The 13,489-nt window shown below is 41.4% G+C and overlaps 1 protein-coding gene across 1 annotated transcript in view; it reads left to right on the forward strand.

Annotated features, from left to right (window-relative positions):
* tshz1 (teashirt zinc finger homeobox 1) overlaps window positions 1-9,725 on the forward strand; it is a 236,982-nt gene extending 227,257 nt beyond the window's left edge. The window contains exon 3 of the mRNA XM_020526683.2: window positions 5,914-9,725. The gene's annotated coding sequence lies outside the window, so the exon portion shown is untranslated. The remainder of the gene's footprint in view (window positions 1-5,913) is intronic.
* The last annotated feature ends 3,764 nt before the right edge of the window (window positions 9,726-13,489 follow it).

Here is a 13,489-nt window from a genome sequence, read left to right on the forward strand (position 1 = left end):
TTAAGTAATTTGATACAATTTATTCATTATAATTTTGACCAACGAGAGAAAAGCATATTGAAAAGCACTTTCTTTTTGTAAATGCAGTGCCCTTTAGAGAATATTAAGGAGATACAAAAAAAACCTAATCAATTCCACTGTAATTTTGCCAGCATCTAACTATTATTTTATGCGTGGGGGGGGTCAAAATATAATATGTTTTACTTTGACATAGATATCTGAAATTATTTCATTGTAACTCAATGATTATTACTAGTAATTGAGTTACCAACGTGGCCAGGTCATCTGTCAACTGGAGTAGATTCCAGTTGCTGGATTGTTTGATGTTAAATTAAGCAAAAATGACCTGAACTGGGCAGAAGATTGTTGAATAACAGTTACTGCAGTTTATCCATTTTCTGTAATATCTTCCTATTTTCCTCCAGAATGTTTAACATAAGCTGTTTTACAAAGTCAAAAGCTTGGTGGTCCAACTCAGTGTCCATTTGTGCAGCTATATGTGAGTGCACAAAACATGATTGTTCATTGTAGGTGTTTCCAGTCAGAGTTATCGGGATGAAATGAATTAAGGATGCGCAGATGTTGGTATAGGAGGGAGGGCATTAGATTTCTGAGGCATTAGGAAAGGTGGTGTCTGTATAAGCTGGACAGTTCATACCTGAATAGGACTTTTTACAAATCTGTTCACTGGATGTGGGCCTTGTTGGCTGGGCCAGCATTTATTGGCCATTGTTATTCACCGTTGAGAATTTGGTTCTGAGCTATTACAAAATATCCTTGCAGTTAGATTTTGCTCATATAGTCGGCTAGAGTTTAATTTAGATTGGCAGGGAACCTGAGATCATATTCAAGTAGGGCAGATTCAGATAGGTAAGGTTCCAAACAGAGAATGGGTAGAAACTTAGCATGTAAGTCTAAAGTCAGAGGACCAAAGGTTAAATTTTGTACTGCACAGGAATTTGGCAGTGTTGAAAGGTATATATGTAAATGCATGGTTTATAGCAAGTACAGTTGATATACAGGTAGACATATGGCAACATGGCATCATTGGTATAATGGCCATTTGACTTAAAGAGGGGCAAAAATAGCAGCTCAGCTTCCATGGATATAGAGTTTTCAATCAGTATAGAGTTGACATGAAAAAGGTGAGGGTGTAGCATTATTTATTTAAGGGATCAATTACAACTGTGAGGAGGGATGATATACTGAATGAATTGTCAAATGAAACCATAATAATATAAAATGAAACAAAGAACTGCAGATACTGGAGATCTGAAATGAAAATAGAAACTCTACAGATCTGGTAGCATCTGAGGGAAGAAAACACAGCTAACATTTCTAACCCAATGACTGGTTTCAAGTCAGGTTCTGATGAGGCCATATGAGTTGAGCTCAGAGACAAAGAAGAGCTGTCACACTGTGAGGAGTGTACTATAGACCGTTAAATATTTGAGGGAGGCAAAGTGCAAATGTGTGGGCAAGTTTCTGAGTGCAAAAATAACAGGGAAATAATGGTTGGAGTCTTTAACTATTCACATATCAACTGGTGTATGATCAATGTGAAAGCCACAGAAAGCGCAAAACTCTTGAGCTGCTTTCTAGAGAACATTTTTAGCCAACAGGTAACAAATTCTACGACAGATTTAGATTTAGAAAATGAAGCCAGGCAAATGCATGAAGAAGCAGTTGGTGACCATTTTGGAGATAGTGACCATAATATAGTTAGATTTAGCATAATTAGAGAAAAGAACAAAGATAGAAGAGGAGTAAAAGCTTTAAATTTGGGTGGAGACAAATTTTAAGAAACTGAAAGGTTATTGGGGAGAGATAGGCTTGCTACTTGAAGAAAAACCAGTGTCAAATCAATGGGAGGCATTCAAAAGCAAGAATGTGCAGATATGCCCCCACAAAGTAAAAAGGTGGCACTGCCCATAACTGGGAGCCCCTAGTTATCTAGAAGCATGCAGGTTCAGATAAAGCAGAAAATGTCTGGGTGAGTCTCAAAAAAATGTGATAATGTAGAAAGCTTAGATGAGTATAGAAGGTACAGTGGTAACGTAAGAAAGGAAAATTGGAAAGCAAAGGAAGGATATGAAAAAAATATTTGCAGCTCAAATCAAGGAAAACCAAACACTAATTTGTCAATACATTAAACAGCAAATGGATGAGTAAGGAAAAAGTCGAACCTATCTATCAGAGATATACAGGGGAACTTCTGCATGGATGCAGATGATTTGGCAAGGTTAATTTGACTCTGTCTTCACAAAGTGGAGATATGACACAAACATTCTAGTTGAGATGAGAAGTGTGAAATAGTAGATAAAATAAGCATAATGCAAGATGAAGTACTGGAGAAATTGATATTCTTGAAGGTGTTTAAATTGCCAGGGTAGGATGGATTATATCCCAGATTGTTAAAGAAAGCCTGTGAGGAAGTAACAGATGGTCTGAGGATCATTTTCCAATCCTCACTATGTACAGGCGAGGTATTAGAGGACTGGAAGTCTGCAAATGTTGTACTATTATTCAAATAGGGTGTGCATGATAGGCCTAATGTTTATAGGCGGGTCAGTGAACAAATTATGAGAATCAATTCCGAGAGACAGGATAGACTGTTAGAAAGGCACCAATTTACAGGGGAAGTCATATGTTAATTGATTTCTTTTGAGGAAGAAAAAGAGGATTAATGAGGATAGTGCAGTAGATGTCAACTACATAGATTTCCATAAGGCATTTGACAAGGTGCCACATTGTGGACTGGTCAGAAACATAAAAGCTTGAGGCATAGAGGGAATTGTGGTAAGTTGGGAGTTTAATTGTCTGAATGACAGAAGAGAAAGAGTAATGGCTGATGGATGTTTTTGCTAAGGGAAGGTGACTTCCCGTGGTGTTACATAGCGCTCAGTGTTGGCTTCCTTGCTGTTAGATGTATAAATTGATGACCTGGGCTTAAATGTGGGAAACATAATTAACAAATTTGTAGATGACACAAAAATAGCCATGTAGTTAATAATGACGAAGATAACTGTTGACTCCAGAACATCAATAGTTTGGTTGATGAGGTGGAAAAGTGCTAAATGGAATTCAGTCCTCAGAAGTGTGAGGTAATGGATTTGATGTGGAGGTGCTGGTGTTGGACTGGGGTGGCAAAGGTCAGAAATCACATGACACCAGGTTCTAGTCCAGCAGGTTTATTTGAAAGCACAAGGCTCCAAAAGACTGTAACCTAATCGATCTGGGAAGGGCAAACCAAACTGGAAGATACACAATAAATGGAAGGGGTAAAGGAAATCAGAAACATTTGAGTGCATGTCCAAATGTGCTTGAAGATGGCATGACAGATCAACAAGCTGGTAAAGAAAGCACATAAATGCTTTCCTTTATTAGATGAGGTATAGAATACAAAAACAGGGCTAAAATGCTGGGGCTGTACAAAGCACAGGTTAAGCCACAGTTGAAATTTTGCGTACATTTCTAGTCACCACATTACAGAAAAGTCCGAGGAGATTTACAAGAATGTTACTCAGGCCCGAAGCATGCAGCTGTGAGGAAAGTATGGATAGACATTAGAAGAGAGGAGCTAGAAGGGTGAGTTAATTAGACTGTACAAAATTAGGAGGGGCCTAAGTAGAATAGATAGGAAAAAATCTATTCCCCTAGCAGAAAAGTCAATTACCGGGGACACAGCCTTAGGATGATTGGTGGAAGGATTAGAGGAGACAATGAGGACAGTTTTTTTTACCCAGAAGGTGTCTGGAATTCACTGTCCAGTTTGATGGTGGAGGCAGAAACCCTCAGCTTGTTTAAAAGGTACACGATCTGCAACTGAAGTCCTGTAACTTGCAAGGCTATGGATTGGTTACAGAAAGGTGTCATTAGAATGGGCAGCTACCTTTTATCTCAACCAGTGCAGACAAAGTGGGCTGAACGGTTCATTCTGTGCTGTAACTTTCCAACGGTTCTCATTTTCAAAATACTTTACTGCCATCCTGCAAATGTTGTCACTGTTGCAATGTTGGAATGCAGGAAAGGAATGCAGACTGATCCCTGTGATGGCAGAATTTTCCTTTAACAATCGAGGAGCAAGGGCTTGTATTGTCTTGAATTTAGAAGAATGACAGGTGATGAATATTGAAGTGTTCAAAAGTCATACAGGCTGGACAAGGTAGATGCAGGAAGGCTATTTTCTTGGCTCAAGTATCCAGAACCAAGAAACACAGTCTCAGAATAAGAGGTAGTCTACTGAGAATTGAGATGAGGAGGAATTTCTTCACCCAGTACATAGAACACAGAAGAGTATAGCAGAGGAACAGGTCCTTCATCTCTGGTGGGTATTGATTCTTTGAAATTCTCTACTCCAGAGGGGTGTGGATGCTCAGTCAGAGTATACTTAAAATATATTCCTCGGTATTAAATATTTCAAGGGATATGGGGATATTACAGGAAAATGGCATTTAGTGTGAAGACTAGCCATAATCTAAAAGAATGACAGAGTAGGCTCAAGGAGCTGAATGGCCTCTTCCTGCTCCTATTTCTTATGAAACCATGGCAACCAGTTTGCACACAGCAAGCTCATACACAAAACTGCTATAGATCAGAACATAGAGAAGAACTCCCAGCTCTTCAGAATAATGCCAGAGGATCCCTTACCTTGACCCAAATGGTAAATTGGGCCTCAATCCTTGGATGAAGACACATTCAAAAGTGCAGCACTCTCTCTCATTATCACACATAAGGCTCAGCCTGGTTTTTGTAGCCGAGTCTGTAGATGAAACTGCCTCAAAGATAGAAACAGGAAGGATGTTTCCACTGGTGAGTGAAACTAGAACAAGAGGGCATAGCCTTAAAATTAGGGGGAGCAGATTTCAGACGAAATTGAGGAAGAACTTCTTCACCCAAAGGGTTGTGAATCTGAGGAATTCCTTGCCCTGTGAAGTAGTTGAGTCTTCTTCATTAAATATTTTTAAAGCTAAGATAGATAATTTTTTTGAACAGTAAAGGAATTGAGGATTATGGTGAGAGGGTGGGTAAGTGGAGCTAAGTCCATGAAAAGATCAGCCATGATCTTATTGAATGGCGCAGCAGGCTGTAAGGGACAGATGGTCCTACTCCTGGTCTTGGTTCTTATGATCTTATGTTCTAAAGACAAGTAGGTTGTCCATGGTGATGTGGCTGACGCCTGTGACTAGAATTGACAGAGTATAGGACAAGTTTGTATGGGAATTCACTATTGGCTGCTCTCATCTGTTAGTGTGTAGGCAGTCAGAAAAATAACAATGGGCAGAGATTAAAGAACAATTTGTTTCTTGGTCAGGGAGGGGGTGCTTGACATGCAGAGCAGTAACAGGGGAACAGAATAACCTTTAAAAATGGTAGTTTTGCACAAACTAGTTAATGTGCTTGTGAAGTGAGAACTAGCAAATTATATCACATTGCTCATGAAATATGGAGGACTATGGGAACATTTGCAGGCCATTTAACCCCTCAAACCTGTGGCACGTATCACTCATTAAAATCATGACTTAGCTCCATATACCTGTCTTCTAAAGCTGTACTGTACCATTAATGCCCTTGCAGGCTAGACCTCTAAATACACAGTGCTCTGCAGCATAAAAAGAATAGAGGAAGTGCACTTCAATCTTTAGTTAGATAAACGTATGACAGTGCAGTAATTTAATTGTCTTCAGGAAATGCATGTTCCATGATGTAAAATAATCAGTGCTTAATTCAGACACAAACTGAGCGATTGTTGGAAGCATAAGTTACTCACTTTAATAGCATCACCTGGGAACTGTCTAGCAGTTGAAAAAAAATACAAACTTTGAAAGTTTATTCTTTTTCTGTGATACAGTTCTTTTGTGTGCGAGGTTTCTGATTATAATGTTTTCTTCATTTGATTTTGTTTTCATACAGGGGGAGAAGAAGTGAAAAGAGCTGTTCTGAGATTTTGCCCACATTGTGGCCTGTCCTCCGGATGTCCTCTGCTCGGCCCCCAGTCATGCATCACTCTTTTTGTCACATTGAACTCCATATGCACCTACCCTAGAGAATGGTCGGACTCCAGCAATTCTTCTTCATTCTCACTAACAATTTGGTAATGAAATATTGATTTTTAGTTAGATTCATATTGATACTATTAGGTTTGCATTGATAAATCATTCTGGCCTCCTGTGTGATCAGATAGAAGGCACTGCACTGAACCCTGGAGATTACATCCAAGTACACTGATGTGTTAATTTGATGGATTTTTTGCCATCAAAGGAGCAGGGGTGGGTGGAGGGGAGGAGGGGTGGTTGGAAAAATAGGAAGACCTTCATTTTTTTTCCCATGCTTTCATCTTGAAGATTTTTTTTTCACTGAGAAGCACCTAACTGACAAATTCATTGCTGGTGAACAGGCTGCTCAGCTGCATGGACATGCAAATATTTCATGAGCTACCAAGGTAGCTGCTAATTGGATCAGAGTGCAAGAGATGGGCATGAGAGAGAACGAACATGTTGCTCATAGCTCACATCGACTCTGGACTCTTTGCTTGCGGTTATGATCTCAGGGGCTTAGTTTGATCCCGACACTCCAGCAGACAAAGGAGAAAAAAAATCCCACCAAGGTCTATTCTGTACGAGAGACCTTCAGACTGTCAGTTTCCATTGCACAAGACATGTACTGGTCAAGCAGCATGATTGAAGCCAGTCTTACACCACTTTGCAGGGTTGACTACAAAATGAATACTCCAGTGCTGTAAATAGTGGATTAACAGACTCCTTACATTTCAGCGAGGGAACTCTTGGTGATGGGATATTTTATATTACAAGATATCTGAGCAAATGGACAGAACTGGCTGCTTTGTCTCCCTCCAGTCAGCAATTCCCATTGGGTTTGCTATCCAAAAGGACACTCTGCAAATCTTCATTACCAGAATATGGTGCAATCCTACATAAGGATGGTTTTAATTAACACATTAGGGGAGCACAACATTTTACTGTCCATGTTTCAGCACCGTAGACAGCAGAAGCAGTGGGTTGGAGTGGGGACAATGGTGGGTTATGAGATCCAATGCATCATAATGCAGTGCACATTTAAATCAGACTAGTCCTAAAGTATGCTGATGTGTCTGCTTCAATCCATTTCATGTTCAGCACTGCTCTGTCAAACCATCAATCTTGTGCTGTGCTAGGACATGAAGATAAATCCAATTGATGATTTATGGTACTAAATTTATGAATAGTACATTTTTTGAAGTAGGGAGGTGGGGCGGGGATAATAAACAGGACCGCTGAGTTGACATGACTGCTGATATGTGGCTAAAAAGATCTCTTAGCTGGTAGCCCTGTGATGCCAGTTGAGTGCTGGTATGGCACATCCCCTTCCAACACTGGGACTAACCCATAGTCTGTATCTAGATGTAACAATAGTACATCTGTTACTCAGTCCTAACCACTCTTTTCTTTGTGTGATTTTCTGCATGGAAGGTTATGTTAAAATGTGCTGATGAGACAACATGGATATTAAAATGAGTGCCTCGATGTTCCTAGATTCTGAGGATTTAAGAAATTGTTAGTAAATACACTGAATGTGGAATTATTAAAGCCAACCTGAATTATGTTGTTATTGGGGATCCAAAAGTAAGTTGGGCCAGAAGGACACTTGATAGAATGGTCCAGGGTAACTTGGGGTCATTACATCAAACTGAATACCAATTAAAAAAAAGTGAAACATGTCTGTTCAGACCCCGGGGTAACAATTCTGCATATATTCCAGCCAATATGCGGCTGTGTTGGAGCAGGGACAGTTTTCTGTCAATATTAAGGTAAGGGGTACCTCATTAACACTGTTCACCTGCCCGGAGCTAAACTGGGGAAATAACATCTATAGTTTCCCCCCAAGGTGTCGATTCATCCTCTTGCTGAATGTAATAGCAATTGGTCAACATTTCTTCATAACTCACATAGGAAGGCTCCCTAACAACGTACACAGGCTTTTAGTAGAAAGGGAAGACGGCAGAACCGTCAAACATTTCAGGCGTACCATTCTGGGGTAATGAAGCATGGCAGCAAAATATACCTGTACAACACTTGATAAAGATGAGCTGACACACCAGTCCAAATAGGTTCTTTTGTGTGCCTGCATACGTCTATCCATCAAGGCTTTAGCTGGGATATGCAGGCAGCAATAATAGTACCAACTGGCAGGAGTCATAAGGGAAGAGGAAGATGTCAATTAAAACCTTCTCTGTACATCATTGTAATTGAATCAAAATTGTTACCCTGACTCATTTTTCTTTCGAGTCAATGGTTTTTACACAAGTGTAAACTCATTTCATTATTTGTCTGTTTAATCGGATGATTCAAAGAGAAAAGTAGTTTCTCTGCCCCTGATTTCCAGGCATCTAGCAATCCCAATGTCATGCATGTGATAACAGTTCTGGCCAGTAGAGTGGAATCAGTCATGTGTCTGCTCTTTGACATGACCAATATCTCTTTGATATTAAAACCAACTGGTTCACATGAAAAAGTTTATATTAGTGCAATGTCAGAATCAGGACTGGAGGAATTTAACGTGTTAAAGCCAAGTTTAATAGGTTCTTGTAGTAGCCCTGACACACCCTGCAAACAGACTACTAAACAAAAAAATAATAATGTAAAATTTATTTCCGAGGTCAACTTGCATCATTCTGCATTGCAGCATGATTAACTATGCCATGCAATATCTGCAATTTCTAACAGATTTGCAGACGTGTCCTCTCAGTGAGAAACACAATTAGCTACTCCATGTTATTTTTTTGAGGGGTGGGTATCAGTGACTCACTCTGGGACTACACCGCTTGATGGATATGTTTTCTTAGGTTTCAGTTGATCTGTTTTCACTTTAAGGCTCAATGTGTGGCGGTGAGTCCCATTTTTTTCTACGAAGGCATGTTGTATATTTGCATTCCAGATACTGACAATAACAGAACATAACAGTATCTGCTGTACATAGATTGAGGTACAATATGTGTTTCCTTACTTGATTTTTTTTTTAAAGTCAAAAAATTTAGTGTTGCACTGCCACCTTTTTGGGAAGACTGTACATATATAAATATATATACATATGTGTAATATATTGAGCCATGATAACTTAAAACATTGATTGTAGATTCTTCTGTGTTTGCTGGGATCTTTTATTATTTTGTTTCTAGTCTCTATAGTCTCTCATTGATAGTCATACACTTTACTGTTTTCTGTTATACAAAGTCATTTTTGTGCCAGAAATGCCCTTTTGACCGCCAAATCTTTTTTAAAAAGTTTGGATAAATGATGGCGAAAATAGGGAGTAAAACTTTGTATGGAAAATCTTCTTTTCTGCATTTCCTTCCATTTGTCATATCAATTGTTGCAATTGAACGGTGTATCCTTGCTTCTTTGGCTTAATGACTGCTTTGTAAGGTTTCACCCTTGATCCACTTTAAACTTTTCTCTGGAGTTGTGAGGGCAACTCCCCTTTTCTTTAATTTTCAAGCCAACTTGGACTGCACTTCTCTGAAGGTGGTGATGCGTGTAGAAGGTGGATGCGTTTTAACAACTGGTGCACTTATTTACGAAAAAAAAAGAAAAAAATCATTTGTATGATAAAAATATATATTTAGATTTTCCAAGCACAACTCTGATAAAAATCAAAAAAATGGCTCTTTTTATGTTTCATAAAGATGTTACTACCATTATGGATCTTTTTTGCTACAACAGGTTAAATAAACTCCGTAATGATATCTAAGTCACTGTGAATTGTTCTTTGTGCCTTGAAGCCAGTGAGTGGGTAAATGTCAGAATATCCCGTGCAGTTCTTTGAAATGTCAAGTCAAACTCCTAAATGGTGTGGTTGTAGGCTGTCTCTGATGCCGCAAACATGCTCAAATGACTCCTGTCACTTTTATTTTAATGATGTGTGGATTTTGCACTGGTCCCTGTAACGGGTGGTAGATACATCTTTAATACCAAGTATCAGTACATTCAAGCTCAATCTCCTTCAATTTTATTTGAATGTAATAAGCTCACTCATTGTGTCATCTAGAGATTCTTTTGATGTCTGGAAGGTGGGGACCAGTTACTATTTCAAAGCGTATTGCATACTGGGGATAAAAATTCCATTATTGTTCCCTTTTACACTTTTAAAAGAATTAAAAGACTGTACTTGATTTTGTCAGTTTCTTATTACTAGCAATATTTCCTGCATTCATCAATTCTTATTGCAATTTTTTAAAAAAGCAAATAGAAGCATTGTAGAATTCTCCAGCTGAAAAGTATGCCATTCAACCCATTGTGGTAGTGCCATTGGAACTCTCTCATTAGTCCTTTATGTTTTTTATCCATGAGATTTGACCATTGCTGGTGATGCCAGTATTTATTGCCCTTTCTCTAATTGCCCTGGAGAAGGTGGTGGTGAACTGCCTTCTGGAACTGCTGCAGTCCTTGAGTGTAGATATACCCACAGTATTAGGAAGTGAGTTCCAGGATTTTGACCCAGCTACGGTGGAGAACTCTTCAGTTCTTTCCCCGTAGTCCTGCAATTTTATTCCCTTGAAGGACTTATTCAAATCCCTTTGGAGGTTACCATGAAATCTGCTTCCTCCACCCTTTCAGTCAGTATATTGCAGGTGAGAAACATGCTCTCTGTAAAAATATTCCCTCATTTCACTTTGATTCTGAAGTTGCTGTACAAATATATCTCTTTTCTTTCACATTGTTGTTATCTTTAAACTTGGCTATTCCAACGCATACTAGTGACTATCTCACATTCTATACTCTAAAAACTTGGGCATAGTCTGAACTATGTTGGGCTACATCCTAACCAGCTCTTTCCCATTTACCTATAACCATGTTTGTTTACATTAGGGAGTCAGTTAGCTCAGTTGGCTGGCTAGCTGGTTTGTAATGCAGAGTGATACCCACAGTGTGGGTTCAATTCCCACATTGGCTGGGGTCACCATGAAAGATTCTACTTCTTGACCTCACCCGTCACCTGAGGCATAGTGAGCCTCCAGTTAAAGCATCACCATTTATTTCTGTCTGTAATGAGAGAGCTGCCCTATGATTTGGTAAGAGAATGGTGACATTGCCCCACCATGGAACATCAGGCCATTGTATCAACTACAGTCACTGACTTCATTTCATCTGCTGATCTTACCCATCCCCAGCCCCACCACTGCCTCCAAGCTGATAGACCCCAGCCCCGAACGGCTTGCTTCCACCTCCTTCTGAGAGTCCAGAAACAGGACTGCCCAGGCAGATCCATTGTTTCTGCCTGCTCCTGTCCTACAGAACCCATCTCTTCCTACCCTGACTTGGTCTTTGCTCTCCTGGTCCAGTCCCTGCCCACTAACATTCATGATTGCTCTGATGCTTTACTCCAGTTTTGGAATTTCCAGTTTGCAAGCTCCAGCCACCTCCTCTTCATCATGGATGTGCAATCCCTTTACATGTCCATCCCCCACCAGGATGGTCTCAGAGCTCTCCGCTTCTTCCTGGAGCAAAGGCCTGAAAGTCCCAACCACAACCACCCTCCTTTGCTTGGCCGAACTTGTCCTTACCCTCAACAACTTCTCTTTTAACTCCTCTCATTTTCTTCAGGTCAGAGGGATGGCCATGGATATGCGCATGGGACCCAGCTATGCCTGTCTCTTCGTGGGGTAAGTGGAATATTCCTTGTTGAAGCCCTATTCCGTCCCCATCCACAACTCTTTTTTCCAATATACCAGTCTATTTCTGACTCCTCCGTTCCCTTCCTTGACATCTCTGTGTCCATTTGTGGGGATAAACTGGCCACTAATTACCACTAAAAACCCACTGACTCCCACAGCTACCTGGACTATACATCCTCTCACCCTGCTTCCTGTAAAGACTCCATTCTATTCTGCCAGTTCCTCCAACTCTGTCACATATGTTCCGGTGAGGCCAACTTCAACAAGGGAGCCTCCAAAATGTCCACCTTCTTCCTCACCTGAGGAATCTCCAGGACTCAGAGATGTCAAGGAAGGGAAGGGAGGAGTCAGAAATAGACTGGTATATTGGAGAAAGAGTTGTGGGTGGGGGCCAGAATAGGGCTGCAACAAGGAATATTCCACGTTGTCGACAGGGCCCTCAACCAGGTCCGACCCAGCTCCCGCAATTCCGCCCTCACCCCTCCCTTCCCTCCCGTAACAGTGATAGGGTTCCGCTTGTCCTTACCTACCATCCCACCAGTATCCACATCCTGAAGATTGTCAGCTGCCATTTCTGCCACCTCCAGCGAAATGCCGCCACCAGACATGTATTCCCCTCGCCTCCCTTGTCCGCCTTCCACAGGGACCGCTCCCTCCGGGAGACCCTGGTCCACTCTTCCTTCACTCCCAACAAGCCCCAACAGCCCCATTGCACCTTCCCCCTGCAATTGCTAAAGGTGTAACATCTGCCCATTTACCTCCTCAGTATCCAAGGGCCCATACATACCTTCCAGGTGAAGCAGCGTTTTACCTGCACTTCTCAATATCTAGTCTACTGCATTTGCTGCTCACAATGTGGTCTCCTCTATGTTGGGGAAATGAAGCGTAGACTGGGTGACCGATTCGGAGAACACCTACGTTCTGCTCACAAAAATGACCCTGAGCTTCCAGTTGCCTGCCACTTTAACACATCACCCTGTTCCCTGGCCAACATCTCTGTCTCAGGCGTACTGTAGTGTTCCAGCGAAGCTCAGCACAAGCTGGAAGAACAATATATCATTTTCCACTTGGGGACCCTGCAGCTCTCTGGACTCAAATTTGAGTTCAATAATTTTAGGGCCTGAACTCTCCCATGTCCTAGTCCCCATACCCCACACACCAGGACTTGTTATCACATAGTCTGCCATTACACACTATCTATTGTTAGCCACTAACAGTCTCCATTAACAGCTATTCACTCTCTTAGCCAGATCGTTACCCACTCCTATGTCTGTCCAACTGTTCTCTCTCTTTAGGCTCTAACCCCACCTACCATTTTGCCTTATGCCCTCCCCGCACCCTACCTTCTGTATATAAACTAACATTTTCCTAGCTAACAAGGTGCAGGGCTGGATGAACACAGCAGGCCAAGCAGCATCATAGGAGCAGAGAGGCTGACGTTTCGGGCCTAGACCCTTCATCAGAAAAGGGGGAGGGGAAGGGGGTTTTGAAATAAATAGGGAGAGAGTGGGAGGCGGATAGAAGAGGGATAGAGGAGAGGATAGGTGGAGAGGAAACAAACAGGTCGAAGAGGCGGGGATGGGGCCAGGAAAGGTGAGTGTAGGTAGGGAGTTAGGAAGGGGATAGGTCAGTCCAGGGAGGACGGACAGGTCAAGGGGGCGGGATGAGGTTGGTCGGTAGGAGATGGAGGTGCGGCTTGGGGTGGGAGGAGGGGATAGGTGGGAGGAAGAACAGGTTAGGGAGGCAGGGACGAGTTGGACTGGTTTTGGGATGCGGTGGGGGGAGGGGAGATTTTGAAACTTGTGAAATCCACATTGA

This window comes from Rhincodon typus, chromosome 4, assembly GCF_021869965.1.
Source record: "Rhincodon typus isolate 14 chromosome 4, sRhiTyp1.1, whole genome shotgun sequence".
NCBI classification, from domain to species: Eukaryota; Metazoa; Chordata; class Chondrichthyes; order Orectolobiformes; family Rhincodontidae; genus Rhincodon; species Rhincodon typus.